This window comes from Bos taurus, chromosome X (assembly GCF_002263795.3).
Source record: "Bos taurus isolate L1 Dominette 01449 registration number 42190680 breed Hereford chromosome X, ARS-UCD2.0, whole genome shotgun sequence".
NCBI classification, from domain to species: domain Eukaryota; kingdom Metazoa; phylum Chordata; class Mammalia; order Artiodactyla; family Bovidae; genus Bos; species Bos taurus.
This window is the reverse complement of record NC_037357.1, coordinates 128,029,452-128,046,682: the sequence shown is the minus strand read 5'-3', so window position 1 is coordinate 128,046,682 and position 17,231 is coordinate 128,029,452. Positions and strand designations below refer to the sequence as shown.

General features: G+C 41.9%; 1 protein-coding gene across 4 annotated transcripts in view; it reads right to left on the bottom strand.

The window, feature by feature from the left end:
- PIR (pirin) overlaps window positions 1–17,231 on the bottom strand; it is a 98,110-nt gene that overhangs the window by 62,064 nt on the left and 18,815 nt on the right.

Genomic DNA, 17,231 nt, shown 5'->3' with positions numbered 1-17,231 from the left:
ACTCTTGAGAGTCCCTTGGACTGCAAGGAGAACCAACCAGTCCATTCTGAAGGAGATCAGCCCTGGGATTTCTTTGAAAGGAATGATGCTAAAGCTGAAACTCCAGTACTTTAGCCACCTCATGCAAAAAGTTGACTCATTGGAAAAGGCTCTGATGCTGGGAGGGATTGCGGGCAGGAGGAAAAGGAGACATCAGAGGATGAGATGGCTGGATGGCATCACCGACTCGATGGATGTGAGTTTGAGTGAACTCCGGGAGATGGTGATGGACAGGGAGGCCTGGCATGCTGCAGTTCATGGGGTCGCAAAGAGTCGGACACGACTGAGCGACTGAACTGAACTAAACTGAACACTTGTTTTAAAGTTCAATGTGTTTATCCTTTTAATGTTGGAAGTTTTATTTCAAAATTCTCTTTAACCATTATTTAAACAAACGAAACCAAAAATGTCATCTGCAATTAAAATCCCAACATCTCTTGTAATTATGTAACCCAGATCTAATTTTTGCTCAAAGACCCAGTCCACAAAATACAGCAATTTGAACCAGTACTTAAAAACAGATAATACTTTTTACCAACAAATTACAACTCTCTAAAACTACAAAAAGAAACAGAGTAAAAATACTACATTTTAAGAAGAAAAACAAAAAAAAAATATACCCAAGAGGTAAGAGAAGAAAAATATTTACAAAGGTCTCAGCATATACATCAGACACCACTATTTTACACAAAAATTATTTCCTCCTCCATACAAGAACCCATTATACATATCTAGGCCAGGTTTTTTTTTTGTAGTCTATGTTTTTGCTTTATCCTAAGGCATAAAAAGTAGACCTAATCTTCAACAGTACATAAACTGAGAACTTCTAGATGTTCCAGCTGGATTTAGAAAAGGCAGAGGAATCAAGAGATCAAATAGCTAACATCCATTGGATCATAAAAAAAAAAGCAAGAGAATTCTTTTTGTTTCTGCTTCATTGACTATGCTAAAACTTTTGACTGTGTGGATCACAACAAACGTGGGAAATTCTTCAAGAGATAGGAATACCAGACCACCTGACCTGCCTCCTGAGAAATCTGTATGCACATCAAGAAGCAACAGTCAGAACCAGACATGGAACAATGGATTGGTTTCAAATTGGGAAAGGAGTATGTCAAGGCTGTATATTGTCACCCTGCTACTTAACTTATACACAGAGTACATCATGTGAAATGTTGGGCTAGATGAAGCACAAGCTGGAATTAAGATTGCCAGGAGAAATATCAATAACCTCAGATATGCAGATGATACCACCCTTATGGCAGAAAGTAAAGAGGAACTAAAGAGCCTCATGATGAAAGTGAAAGAGGAGAGTGAAAAAGTTGGCTTAAAACTCAACATTCAAAAAAATGAAGATCATGGCATCTGGTCCCATCACTTCATGGCAAATAGATGGGGAAACAATGGAAACAGTGAGAGACTTGTATTTTCTTGGGCTCCAAAATTACTGCAGATGGTGACTGCAGCCATGAAATTAAAAGACACTTCCTTGAAAGAAAAGCTATGACAAACTTAGAGGGTGTATTAAAAAGCAGAGATATCACTTTACCAACAAAGATCCGTAGAGTCAAAGCTGTGGTTTTTCCAGTAGTCATGTATGGATGTGAGAGTTGGGCCATAAAGAAGGCTGAGTGCTGAAGAATTGATGCTTTTGAACTGTGGTGTTGGAGAAGACTCTTGAGAGTCCCTTGGACTGCAAGGAGATTCAACCAGTCAATCCTAAAGGAAATCAGTCCTGAGTAATCATTGGAAGGATTTACTGTGAGGAGCACAGGAAGGATTTAGCTCACATTTGGGTGCCAGATAAAGTTTCTCAGAGGAAGTGAAGCCTAAGGAGGGATGGGAGTAAGCCAGACAAAAAAGATGACAGTGAAGGTGGGCCAGGAGTGTGTTCCAGCATACGTGAAGAACAAGAAGTAAAGAAGATCATCTCTCATTCAAGGAACAGGAATGGCAAGAGATAAGCCTAGAGAGACAAGAAGGGGGCCACAAAATAAAACCAAGTACAGCACTTAACGAATGTTTAGTTCAGCCACGATCTTGGCCTCCTTTATCATGCAATCCCTGCTCCATAAGCAAGGCAGGGCCTTCCACAAAGTGTTAGGGAAAACCTCCACTGCCCTTTGTGATGTATCTCCCTCCCCACGGAGGGTACTCCATTAATATTCAATTCAGTTCAGTTACTCAGTCGCTCAATGGTGTCCGACTCTTTGTGACCCCATGGACTTGCTGCTGCTGCTGCTGCTGCTAAGTCGCTTCAGTCGTGTCCGACTCTGTGCGACCCCATGGACAGCAACCCACCAGGCTCCCCTGTCCCTGGGATTCTCCAGGCAAGAACACTGGAGTGGGTTGCCATTTCCCTCTCCAATGCATGAAAGAGAAAAGTGATAGTGAAGTCGCTCAGTCGTGTCCAACTCCTAGCTACCCCATGGACTGCAGCCTTCCAGGCTCCTCAATCCATGGGATTTTCCAGGCAAGAGTACTGGAGTGGGGTGCCATTGCCTTCTCCACCCATGGACTTAACACTCCTTAATTCTTGCTGCAGCTCGCCCACCCCTCCAAGGTTGGAAGGGAACAGCTTGATCTGATTGGTCGACTTAAAAGAAACTGCTCTCCTATACTGAACCCTGCCTCTCCCCTTCCTCTTTGGGAATCAGCCTGCCCACAGAAGGCCAGGGTCCTCTTTCGCTCTTCACCTCTATGAGAAGGACCAGCTCCAGCACATCCAGTGAGATCGGAACAGAGTTTGCCTCAGTTTCACGTGTGGTATTTGGAAGCTTCCCTGGTGGCTCAGACAGTAAAGCATCTGTCTACAATGCAGGAGACCCGGGTTCGATCCCTGGGTTGGGAAGATCCCCTGGAGAAGGAAATAGCAATCCACTCCAGGACTACTGCCTGGAAAATCCCATTGACAGAGGAGCCTGGTACAGGCCATGGGGTTGCAAAGAGTCGGACACGACTGAGCGACTTCATTTCACTTCACTTCACTCGGAAGCCCAGCTGCCTGCAGACATAAGCCTCATTTGACAGGATCATCTTTATTGGAAATAAAGGTCTATTTTTGTCTGCTATCTATCTTTCTTACTCTTTCATCTGAAATCGTTCAGAATCCAGGCTGGGAAAACAGGCCATTATTTATTCTGTCTCTTCAAACTCCCAATTTAAGGGCAATTTAAGGGCAATTTAAGACCTGCTACTGTCATGCTGTTGAAATCTTACACTGCAGCCTTATAATAAACCCAGCTCTTCTGGAGTAAATTTTATTGAGTGCTGGATCTTGAAAACAAGTATTTGTAGAGCACTTACAACAGTGAAAATCAAGCTGGGTGACATGAGGACTCTTCACGTGTCATCCTGCAGAACAATGTCATTGGGTATATACTGTGTACAGGACTGCCTTGGCAGTGACCTTTATCTCAGCAGGCGACAGGCAGATGGCTACAGAAACTAGAGGATCTAGACTGTGGTGGTTAATTTTATGTTGTCAACTTGACTGGGCTAAGGGATGCTCAGATAGTAGGTAAAACATTATGTCCGGGAGCGTCTGTGAAGGTGCTTCTGGATGAGATTAGCATTTGACTCAGCAGACTGAAGACACATGTTCCACCATCACCAGTGTGGGTGGGTACATCCAATGCTTTGAGGGCTCGAACAGAACAAAAGGTGGAGGGAGGGTGAGTTCATGCTCTCTCTCATTCAGCTGAGATGCCTATCTTCTCCTGCCCTCAGACATCAAAACTCCAGGTTCTCAGTCTTTGAATTCTGGGACTTACATCAGCAGTCAGTCCCTTGGACCAGGGCCAGCTTGTAGATGGCAGACTGTGAGATTTGCCCACCTTCCTTAATCATGTGAGCCAATTCCTATAATAAATTGCCTCTTACATGGTCTTTGTGTATCCAATTGGTTCTATTTCTCCTCTGATTAGATTTTAAGTCTAAAACCCCTGCTTGGGAACTTGCGATCATAATGGCAACAATGCAACACTGACGCAGGAATAAAGGAGACTCATCTGTAGGAGAAATCAACATATAATCACAGCAATTTCAAATCAGGGGGCCAAGGGATGCATTTTCCAATAAATCGTATTATTGGAACAAGAGACTGACTATATGAAATGTCAACTAAAAAAAAATTCACAAGCTACAAGTTGAGAGTTATATTTTATTTGGCAGACATTTTTAGGACTTCCAGCCTGGGAAGCAGCATCTCAAGGAACCCTAAGAGAACTGCTCTGAGGCAGCAAAGGGGGAGCTAGTTATAGGAGCTGTGCAACAAAGCGCAGGTAGTAGGAACAAAAGATAACCATCAATCAAAGAAAACTAGATATCTCAAGTTAAGGAATTTAGTGTTTTTTTGTGTATGGGAAGATGCAAGAGTCTAAGTTCACTGAAATCATTCCTTTGATATGCACCTCAGCTATTCGGGGCCAGGATCCTATGTTTTCGTATCCTGAGTTTCCTCAGGGCTCACCATAGGGAGTGGCTGCAGTCTGACGGCTGCTGGTGGTGGTAGTGGTTTAGTCACTAAGTCGTGTCTGACTCGTGCGATCTCATGGACTGTAGCCCATCAGACTCCTCTGTCCATGGGATTTCCCAAGCAAGAATACTGGAGTGGGTTGTCATTTCCTTCTCCAGGTGATCTTCCTGATCTAGGGATCCAACATGCATCTCCTGCATTGGCAGGTGGGTTCTTTACCACTGAGCCACATGGGAAGCCCCCTGATGGCTGCTAGATGGCATATATTCTTTACTTCTTGAGTTTCCTCAGGGTTCACCAGCTCACCAGCAGAGATAGCCACAATCCTGATGACTGTGACATCCTTTGTTTATGGATACGGCAGGCAGTATTTTATTTCTCAGCAAAAAGAGAGTAAGCCCCCACTATACACAGAAAGGGATTCTCTGATAGCTCAGTTGGTAAAGAATCCACCTGCAATGCAGGAGACCCCAGTTCGATTCCTGGGTTGGGAAGATCTGCTGGAGAAGGGGTAGGCTACCCACTCCAGTATTCTTGGGCTTCCCTTGTGGCTCAGCTGGTAAAGAATCCACCTGCAATGTGGGAGACCTGGGTTTGATCCCTGGGTTGGGAAGATCCCTTGGAGAAGGGAATGGCTACCCACTCCAGTACAGAAATGTGTTCCAAATGGATTAAGAATTTAAAAACTATACTTCAAAGATTTTAACCTAAGGAGACAACAAGAATACGAAATGTCTGCACATATCTATCTTGAAATGTTTATTATGGTAGCAAAAAAACAGCAACAATCTGGATGACGGGTTAACAGGGTTCTTGTTGTAGTTCAGTCACTAAGTCATGTCTGATTCTTTGCCACCCCATGGACTGCAGCATGCCAGACTTCCCTGTCCTTCACCATCTCCCAAAGTTTGCTCAAACTCATGTCCAATTGAGACCATGATGCCATCCAACCATCTCATCCTCTGTCACCCCCTTCTCCTCCTGCCTTCAATCTTTCCCAGCATTCAGGGTCTTTTCCAATGAGTTGGCTCTTTGCATAAGGAGGCCAAAACGTTGAAGCTTCAGCTTCAGCATCAGTCCTTCCAATGAATATTCAGGGTTGGTTTCCTTTAGGATTGACTGGTTTGATCTCTCTGTTGTCCAAGGGACTCTCAAGAGTCTTCTCCAGCACCACAACTTGAAAGTATCAATTCTTTGGTGCTCAGCCTTCTTTATTGGCAACTCTCACATACATACATGACTATTGGAAAAACCACAGCTTTGACTATATGAACCTTTGTCAGAAAGTAATGTCTCTGCTTTTTAATATGCTGTCTAGGTTTGTCAGTTTTTCTTCCAAGAAGCAAGCGTCTTTTAATTTCATGGCTGCAGTCACTGTCAGCAGTGATTTTGGAGCCCAGGAAAAGAAAATCTGTCACTGTTTCCACTTTTTCCCTATCTATTTGTCATGAAGTGATAGGACCAGATACCGTGATCTTAGTTTTTTTAATGTTGAGTTTTAAGCCAGCCTTTTCACTCTCCTCTTTCACTCTCATCAAGAGGCTTCGCTTTCTGTCATTAGAGTGGTATCATCGGCATATATGAGGTGGTTAATATTCCTCTCGGATAAATGATGGTACAGCCATACAAGAGAATATTGTTATGCAACTATTAAAAAGTAATACAGATCTTTATTCACTGTCACAGACAAATGAAATATTATTTAATCAGAAAAGCAGGCTACAGAACAGCAATTGTAGTTAAAGGGATCAAATGCAAAGATGCATTGAAATGGGTTTATTTAAATAAAACTATACCCAGTCATGCTGTGTATGCCTGTAAGTGCCCAGATGTACATGCACCAAAATGCAATTAAAGGTCATCTCCAAAGGGTGGAATTGCAGGTATATTTTATTATCTACTTTCTTTTCTGATAGTCTGAGTTCTCTGCAATGAGTACTTTTTTTACAATGGAAACTATTTTTACTTGGAGGAAATAAAAGGTGCTGCCACTAATCAGTGAATGGCAGTAATGATATGCTTTATTCTACATAGATGCTGTTGAATACTGGTTCCCTGTGTAGATGACCTGGGGCTGGACAGGAAGGCATGAGACACAAAGCAAAACACTAAGAATCAGAAGAAAAACTCCCTATTAGCTGTGAGGACAACACAGGTAGCTCTGACTTTAATATGTTACTAGGTGGAAAAGATCTGGAATTATTATAGAGGGTACTCGTATCAAAATAAGACTTAGACACTTAGGACTCCATACAAGCTTAAAAATTTCAGAGGACAAATAAAAAGCTTCCAAATTTCAAACAACCAGCCCAACTACATGGTGTGGTGTCTAGAATTGCTTTCCTTTTCCTGATATGCATGCATTTTTAATTAAAATAACTGCATAATAAAGGCAATTTTCATTCCACTTGTACTGAAGCTCCCCTTTGGATTCTCAAAGGAGTCTCTTCAAATCATGTTCTTTCCGTCCTGCAAGATTTTTTAATTATCCAAATCTAGGGGCTTTGAAGTTGTTAAGCATCTAAAAATATGTCAGGCAACTTTCAAAAGTAAATTGTGGGAAGCATGACTCATTTAAAGATGAAAATTTACATGGATATCTAAAGAGTTTTTTTTGTTTGTTTTCCAAATTTTATTTTAGAGAGCAATTCCAACACTGTTTCTAAAACAATGAAAAAACCATTATCTCCCCATTTTCTTTACTTTTGTGGTGTGAGTGTGAAAGTCAGTCATGTCTGACTCTTTGTGACCCCAGAGACTATACAGTCCAGGGAATTCTCCAGGTCAAAATACTGGAGTGGGTAGCCTTTCTCTTCTCCAGGGGATCTTCCCAACCCAGGGATCAAACTGAGGTCTCCCGCATTGCAGGCGGATTCTTTACCAATTGAGCCACTAGGGAAATGTGTCTTCTTTTCTCTGGTAATACCAAAGTAAACAGCATTTCACCTATCCTAAATACCATAAAATTAGAGAAGTCTAGGCAATGACACTTTACTGAGTCCATAATGCCTACCTTTCACTACTTAAAGGAAAAAACACACTTTTAGCCTTTGGGGAAAGAAAAATCAGAAACCGAGGAAACTTTACTATTTTTTATTTATTTACTTTTGCTAAGTGCTGTAATTGCTACACTAGATGATAAAATAACGTCCATGGCGGATTTTAAAAAAAGCTCAGGCAGTACTTTGAGAATTGACACAATCCAGATGATTTTTTAGGACATTACATAATCGTGAACACCTGGAGAATTGCCGTGGGTGGTTGACGGAATTGGGAGTGTTATGTTTAAACTCAAGAATTGTGAATGTCTAATTAAGAAAGAAATCTGTAATTTGAAACAGGTGTTTTCTTAAAGGACTTGAGGTGCATCCTGGTCCTGCTGCGTCCTTTCCTCCTTCTGATCCTAAACTTTCTATGGGTTTTTACTAAATATTTATGCTTCCTTGTCAGTTCTTACTTGTTTGTGTTTGTATTTGCAAACAGAAAGACAAAAAACCCACAACAGTAAGGAAAGAAAAGTGTCACCTGCAGTATGAAGCTTAGAGAAGGTGTACCTCAAGGAGTTATAAATTAATTCTGAAGAATTACAGCACCAAATAGTTTTCTGTGTCTTTGTGGATGGTATTTAGGAAGGAGAGTATCATGACTTCATTCACTGCTACAGATACAAAATGTATTCTTTAAAAGAAAAAGTTTATATTCTAGATTAAACTCTGTTTTAATTTCCATTTGCCCTAAAATGGTGCTTTTATATTCCCTACTGGTAGCTGAGTAGGAAAAAGAGAAAAACAAAACAAAAACATGGGTTAAGGTCATGGCTGATGAGAGAGGCCAGCAAGGAACATCTTGCGTAACTGAGGCGGCCAACTGATTTTCAAGGACAGAAATAGAATGTTTGAATCCATACAATTCAGGACCTGAGTTATTTTACAAAAATGTTTTAATTTCTTGAGCAATCACTGGGAAACCTGGAAATCGCACGCCACCCCTTAGTTGGCTCATCCAGTCCCAACCTCACAAAAATACCTTCTCAAGTGCCAAAAGGTCATTGCACAAAAGAGGAACAGATGAGCGACACTCTTTAGGTATTCAGCCAAGTGGCAAACCCAAACGTTTAAAAGCTCTGCTGGGTCCTGCCTTGAAATTCCCTGTTACAAGCCCAGAGGCGCCAGTGCTTCTGGGATCCTGCCAACACTGCCCCCGCTGGCACGGCCCTGCCTCAAGAACCGCTCAGGTACTGAGACCCTGGGTGGAGTCTGGGCTTTGTTAGTTATTCACCAGGTGTGAGATGTGGGGTGAAATCCTTAACTGCTCCGAGGCTCGGTTTCTTCGTTTAAAACAGAGACCTAGGCCATGAGCTCACCAAGTGTGGTGAGGACTAACCCAGGTGATGTGTGCAAAACACACAAGTGTTCAGTAAGTTCTAGAATCAACACGTTTGCCACATTTCCTCGAGCCAAGATCCCGTTTGTTGAGTCCTCTCTTGACCTCAGGAATGTATTTCCCTCAATATTCTCATGGTTTGTGTCCTCACTTCGTTCAGGCCTCCATTTAAATGTCACTCCCTAAGAGAGGCCACCCCCCAACCAGCCAATCTAACTGGTCAATCTAGTCTCAATCCTTCTATTCTGATCATTTCTTCTTCCTAGCTTTTCCATGAAGGGCACTATATAATTAACATATAATAATTTGGTTATTCATTCATTGTCTGTCTTCCCTAAGAAAATAATACTTCCTGAAGGTTAGAACATATAGCTGACACTGAAGATTTGTGGAAGGAAGGAGGGGCAGCATCTTGAATTTGTATTTTGGCATTCACAAAGCATATGATCCTGCAAATATATTACCTACATGTTACTGATGAAAAAACTGTGTCTTAATGTGATTAAGGTTACACAATTAATAGTAGCAGAGCAAGGATTTAACATTTTCTGTCTCTGAGAATAAAACCATTTCTCTCTCCCACGGTGTGCCACAAATGCTGGCGTCATCTCGGCACTAACGGAGGTGTTGAAAGCATCGTGCCTGCCTTGGAGGAGAGCTGACGGGAGCTGGAAGGGCAGCCAGTGCTCCCACAACTGACTTGAGAGCAATCTTCCTTTTCTATTTTTCTGTTTCTCCCATTTGTAAGTCTCCCAAATCCACTAATTTTTCTTTCACTCTGAATAAAATTTCAGACATGCACGTCGAGGTTCTATGATGATCACATTCCCAAATCTACTCAGGTTGAACTGCAAACTCTTTGAGAATCTTCCAGCTGCTTCGAGGAGCCCAGATTCAGAAACACCTTTCCTCTTCAAACCCCACTCAACCCTCTGGGGGAATCTCTTCAGACAAAGTACCCTAGGCTCCCCACGCCATCATCTTGCCAACCTCTTAATTGATGTCACCTCCGCTCTGTAAAACTGTAGTCAAGGCATTCACATCCACTGTGTCATCTCCCATGTTATACTGAAAGGGGCTCACGGGAACGGTGTGCCAGCTTCTAGGATGACCCCAGTTTCCCACATATAAAAGCATGGTGCCTGCACCCAGCCGGTAAAGTGGGTCATTCAAAGCATTGTTGCTCAACAGTGCCCTCTGCTGGTCTTTGTGATGTGTGCTGTTTTTCTAAAATCAGTTCTCACCAAACCAGAGATGTGTGGTGAAAAGATCCACTGGTAACTAAGACTGTCTTCTAGCCTGAGCACATTATCTCTGCTCAAAGATCACATGTCCACATAGCAGGCGCCCTCTAGTCATTAAGATAGGGGCTGTGTTGTGGGGTAGAAGGGAGTTTTTCTGCCCAGCAGCCTCTAGTTAAAAGTTGTTAAGGCCGATGCAGAAGAAAGAAGGACCTGGAAACACTCCTCCACACACGTGGTCCTAGGCAGGCCTGGGTGCACAAGGCTCTTACAGAGACAGATTTAAAGGAATCCTGTCAATTTCCCTCTTGTTTTAATATTTTGTTAAAATTTCATTATAATATTTAATTAATCCTTAAAAAACTGGAAATAGAACTGCCTTATGATCCAGCAATCCACTGCTGGGCATACACACTGAGGAAACCAGATGGGAAAGAGACACGTGTACCCCAATGTTCATCGCAGCACTGTTTATAATAGCCAGGACATGGAAGCAACCTAGATGTCCATCAGCAGATGAATGGATAAGAAAGCTGTGGTACATATACACAATGGAGTATTACTCAGCCATTAAAAAGAATACATTTGAATCAGTTCTAATGAGATGGATGAAACTGGAACCTATTATACAGAGTGAAGTAAGCCAGAAAGAAAAACACCAATACAGTATAATAACGCATATATATGGAATTTAGAAAGATGGTAACAATAACCCTGTGTACGAGACAGCAAAAGAGACACTGATGTATAGAACAGTCTTATGGACTCTGTGGGAGAGGGAGAGGGTGGGGAGATTTGGGAGAATGGCATTGAAACATGTATAATATCATGTATGAAACGAGTCGCCAGTCCAGGTTCGATGCACAATACTGGATGCTTGGGGCTGGTGCACTGGGACGACCCAGAGGGAGGGTATGGGGCGGGAGGAGGGAGGAGGGTTGAGGGTTCAGGATGGGGAACACAGGTATACCTGTGGTGGATTCATTTCGATATTTGGCAAAACTAATACAATATTGTAAAGTTTAAAAATAAAATAAAATTAAAAAAAATATTTAATTAAGCAGCTGACACTTTTTGATGGGTGATTTCTTATTATTCCGGATTCAATTCATTGTAAGGATTTAATTTCTGAAACTCCCTGTGAATGTGTTCATTGCACTTGATGCTACTGAGACACAGTTCTCACGATTTTGGCCTTCAAGAAGCAATAAAACACTTTATAATAAGGGGGTCTGATAGAGGGACTTTGTCTTTTTTTTGTCTTTTTAAATTTTTAATTTTGAAATATTTTAAAATCTTTTTATTTCATTGCAGCCTGCCGAAGAGAAAATGTCATCACAAACTCATTAATGGGAAGTTAGCAAGCACCCAGAAGGAACGCAATGATTATCCCTTCCCTACTTTCAGGGAACAACTGGCAGTTCCAGCAGGGGAAACACTACCAAAATAGGCAGCTTAGAGGAACAAATGCTAAACAGAAGTACAATTAGCCCCACTGGAAAGAGAGAATAAAGATCAATTTTGATGATGAAGAATCTAGAGGAACAGGGGAGTAATTCATGGAGGCAGCCCCCACCCCCAGCTAGTCCTTAAAAGACTGAAATAGTGGTCACATTGATGTTTGGTAGAAACCAACACTATACTGTAAAGCGATTATCCTTCAATTAAAAATAATAAAAATTTTTAAAAGTCTGAAATATTGGTGAAAAGCTGGTGTGGCTGGGACAAAACAGTGTACAGGATGAGGAAAAGAATCTTTAGGTTGTAGTAAAAGGTCACAAACAAATAAAGCACCATTTTGTGAACTATCACATTACTCCTAGATCATGAACACCTCCTTGCTGCTGCTAAGTCGTTTCAGTCGTGTCCGACTCCGTGCGACCTCATAGACGGCAGCCCACCAGGCTCCCCGTCCCTGGGATCCTCCAGGCAAGAACACTGGAGTGGGTTGCCATTTCCTTCTCCAATGCATGAAAGTGAAAAGTGAAAGTGAAGTCACTCAGTTGTGTCCGACTCTTCGCGGCCCCATGGACTGCAGCCTACCAGGCTCCTCCATCCATGGGATTTTCCAGGCAAGAGTACTGGAGTGGGGTGCCATTGCCTTCTCTGCTCCTTGTTGCTACAAGAAGTTAAATGACTGGCCAAGTATTCAGACAGTCAACCAACCCAATCTACTTCCTCATTATACCCGAAGTTCAGAGAAGTGACAGTATTACTTTGCACTTACAGGCAGGAAAATCAGGTCCCTGAACCATGAGAGCACTGGGTCCCACACTAAGTAACAGAGGTAGTATGAGGCAGTCACAGTCTGAGGATCTGCGTCACCCGCGCAATCTTACTTCTAATGGTATTAATGTGTCACTGTACAGAAATACTATCAGAGGTACAGAATGGAAACTTTGTTCCAGAAGTAGCAGCATGGAAGAGGGGACAGGTGTGGGCCTGGATTAGATGAGCCTGCCTGCCTTGTATGGACTATGTGTGTGTTTGACAAGTCACCATTTCTTTGGCCTCTGTTTCCTCATCCGTAAAATGGGGAGCTAACAATTCCTGCTTTCAGGGTTGCTGGGAGGTTTAGAGGTAATGTAGAGAAAGCACGTGAAGCTTCTCATAAAACATGTAGCTAATATTACTGCATGACAAATTTCCTATGCGTTTAATCTTGTGTGGTCAGGCATTTCATTTGGAATCTACTGATGGATAACTTCAAAGAATCTTTCTTTGCTCTAGTGTTGAACATTTGGAAAAAGCTTTTTGTCCTATAATGGTCTATGCTAATTTACTCTAGACTTATTTTTAGTCTCAATGAAGAAGCATTATTTTATATTTGGTAACATAAAAGAATGTTAAAAGACTATAGTCTTTATTATATCCCCTTGAATTTGTCTACTTACGAACTCTAGGAATGTAGTCTTTCAGACATGAATGGTTTCTGTCTATAACTGTAATTGGGTACAAGTGGAGCAGATGGGGAAATTTGTTGGGAATTTATTTGGACTACTTTCGAAGATCATTTCCATTAAACTGCCACTTTCCCTCCTATGACCTATGCTGGGAAACGGGGCGCTGCAGGATATTCAGCGGCATTCCCAGCTTCTACCACTAGATGGCAGTAGCACCATTCAGTTGGTATGACCAGCATGGTCTCCAGAAATTGCCACAAGACTCTGGGTAAGCAAAATCACCCCTAGTTTGAGAACCACTGGCAGAGTCTAAAACCAGACTTTTAGACTAAAGATGGTTCTAATTTCAAAATGACTGCATTAACCCGGGAGCTTCAGGATATAAATATTGGCCTTTCGTTCATAACTAGAGATCCAGTTTGCCTTTGAAGACCTTCTCCAATGATGGCCCAACCTACAGCTGTAGATCGTGCCCTGCCCTACACACCCAATTTTTAATTCTACCTAAACTAATCCCTGGTTTTAGTTTATCCCCATACTACACCCTGTACTTTTTCCTCTACTGTCCAGGCAGTCATCTAACTTATCCTTTACAGTTTTACTAAATGGCCAAACTTTTCCTGAAGCCCTCCCAGACCTGTTAGAAATGCTAGCTTCTCCCCCTGAACATGAAACTTCAGGCCCTGGACCACTCTTGTTCCTCCTTAATTATTTTCTCACTTTCTTGCAAACTGGGAGTCCTCTGCCCCCACTTCTAAACTCATTTGTGTGCTTCCATGTACACATAAACACAATTTTAATTTCCTTTTGGACAGGGAACATACTGTAGAGGAGAAAGTTATGTTTTTTAATTTGAACCCCTATTCTAAATTTCATGGGCACCTCTAATGGTACACAAATATTTCCTAGAAAAAGCTGCCCTAAGATCATACCCTCCCTTCCATTCTGGCATATATTATTAGCTTATCTGATTGACCAAAATAGAACATAAACCAGGTTGATTTTATGTGGCAGGGGCAGACCCACAAGAGTTCCCGGAGAGCAAGTGAGCATCAGGTCCTTCACTAACCACAAGAGCACTGTTTAATCTTCAAATATAGCAAGTGAACAGGGAATTTCAAAAATATCAATATTTGAAATAACCAATACACATGGTTCAAAATTCTAATGGCACAAAGAGAAAAAGAAGGTTAGAATGAAAATTAATTCTTTCCCACTCTCCCTCACCACCAGTAATCTTCTCCGGAAGGTACATTACCAGCTTCTTGGTTATTCTTTCAGAGATAATCTAGGCATACCCAAGAATCAAAGTATAAGTGGAAACCACTTATATGTTGTCCATCAAGAGATGAGTGGATAAACAAAACATGATATAGCCATATAGTGGACTATTAGACAGCCATTAAAAAGAATAAGGTTCTGATATGGACTACAATAGATGAACTTTGAAAACATTATGCTGAGTGAAAGAAGCCAGTCACAAAAGACCACGGACTGTATAATTCCTTTTATATGAAGTGTCTAGAATAGGCAAATTCATAGGAACACAGTGTGGTTGCCAGAGGTTTGGGAAGTGGTAATGTGGACTGACTGCAAATGGGTAAGGGCTGTCTTCTGCGGGGGGATGGAAACAGCTGGAGTCAGTGGCGACACCCGTACAATCTTAGGATACGCTGCTGCTGCTGCTGCTGCTGCGTCACTCAGTCGTGTCCAATTCTTTTCGACCCCATGGACTACAGCCCACCAGGCGCCTCTGTCCATGGGATTTCCCAGGCAAGGATACTGGAGTGGGTTGCCATTTCCTTCTCCAGGAGATCTTCCCGACCCAAGGATCAAAACTGGGTCTCTTGCATTGGCAGGATTCTTTACTTCTGAGCCACCTGGGAAGCTTAGGAATACATAAAAGTCACTAAATTTTCAAAAAAGCTTTGTGAATGTACATTTGTATCTGTTGTTGTGTGTTCATTTTCTAACAAGCATCTTCTATTATTGCTATGTGAATTTTGTGATTTTGTTTTCTTCGCATCAGTGTAGTCTGTGGAAGTCACCATCCATTCAAATAATCCATCTTCCACACAATAAATAATAAACCACTTTGTAAAAAAGAATAAAGGTATAGTCTTTGCTCTTTATACAAGTCCTACATCATCCCATAACAATTTTGTACTTTGCCTCTGCCGCTTTCCAACTATCACAGAGATTCTTCTTTATCAGGACCTATCAAGCTGTGGCATTCTTCTAACAGCTGGGTTGTATGTCACTGTATGGACACATCCAAGTGGACCACTAATTCTCAACTGGGGACAATGTGGCGGCCCCCCTGCCCAAAGCAGACAGTTGGCAGTATCTAGAAACATGTTTTGTTGTCACCACAGGGGGTAAACAGGTACTATTAGTATCTGGTAAGAGGAGGATGGGGATGCTGCTAAACATCCAAAAACGCACAGCTCCCCCTCCCTCCCACAACAAAGAATGATCCACCCAAACTATCAGTAGTACCAAGGGTGATGAACCTCCATTTAAACAGACCACGATTCACGAAAATGTAAGTTATTTATAACATCTGCCTTTACAATATTGCATAACACTCCAACTTTCAGGTATATAATACTTTCCTGATATATAATCTCCACATATTTAATCACTCCCCTTTATTTTAGATACTTCGTTCCTTTTTTTACCTTTTTAATATTGCACTGGAAGAAACACTTGTGTTCCAAGCCACTGTTCTCATATTGGGCTTTTTTTTTTTTTCAGGAAATTATTAGATTGCTATAACTAAGGTGACTGGGTTAAAGGCGAATGTTTTGCCCTGGAATTGTATGGGGCTCCTATTGTTATTATGAATGGGATTCCCCCACATTATATCTGGTTATTGCCTTTGTGCAGGAAAGTAGGTGACTTTCGCAGTTATTTTCTATCCAGCCATTTACTTTTTTTTTCTCTTTGTCTGTACCACGTGGCATGTGGGACCTCAGTTCCCCAAACAGGGTTTGAGCCTGTGCACCCTGCACTGGAAGGCAGAGTCTTAACCACTGGACCACCAGGGAAGTACCTATCTGGCCGTTTAAGTAAGACGCTTTTGGTTGATGTTCTTAGCATGGCGGTGCCAAGGGGTATCCTTGGAATGAGGGAGACTTTAGTATCCTTTCTATAATCTGTTAGTGTCACTCTCAATGCATGCCAAGTAAATATATGCACTAACATCCATCCATGTGCTGAGCTGTGACCAGAATTTCCTCCTCCAATCACATCACCACCCAAAGCTGGATGCAGCCACCGTGGGTTAGGGTTAGGGTTCCCACAAGAATTTGTTTCCTCCTCCTTTCCAAGAGGTGTAACTCTTATTAATGGCCTCAAAGCTTCCAGAACCATATTCAATCACAACAGTGCTGGTAGACATTCTCATCTTTTTCCTCACAGTGTCAGGAACTTGTCAATACCTCCCTGTTAAGAGATGACAGAGGATGTTCCTTGAACAATAGAGTCTTTCTGATGTTCAGAAAATATCCTTCTTTCCTAGTTTTCCATTTTTTTCTTTCCAGAATTGAATTCAACTGAACTCTTTTTTTTTTTTTCCAGCTTTGATTCAACAATGGTACGCTTTGGGTTTGAAAGTACAATGAGTTAGTAAAAACAGGTTGCGTGGGAGACAGGAGGTTTGGATCCAGCTGTAAGTTTTAGGTATGAATCACCAGAACCCTACCCTTCCTCTTGGGATATTGTTCAGGGGTTGCGTTCAAACGCCACTGGCTGCCAACCAGTAAACGCTAAGTGTGGCTTTTCTGATGGGCACACCCCTGGAAATACAGCAGGTCTGTTCTCCTGAACAAGATTAAAGAACCTGCTGAGGCTTGTGGTAAAAAATGTGATAAAACATTTCTAAGCCCAGCTAAGGAAAAAAATGGACCAGACCATCCTAAAACAGCCCTGCGAAGCAGGCAGGACAATTACTCCTAACCATCCTTCAATTGAAGCAGGAGTGACCAACAGCATTGGTTTCTCCAGGACCAAGGGGTTCCCAGGAACACAGGTCTGTCAGTGCTAAAACCTGGAAAAGTCCCAAGGCTATAATTTAAAGGATGAATTTAAAAGGCACAAAATGTGTTTCTTCTCAGGGCAGGTGAAGGGTTCATCAATGGTGTGTGAACTTGAAGTACTTCTCTTTCAGGCAAAACTAAATTGGGC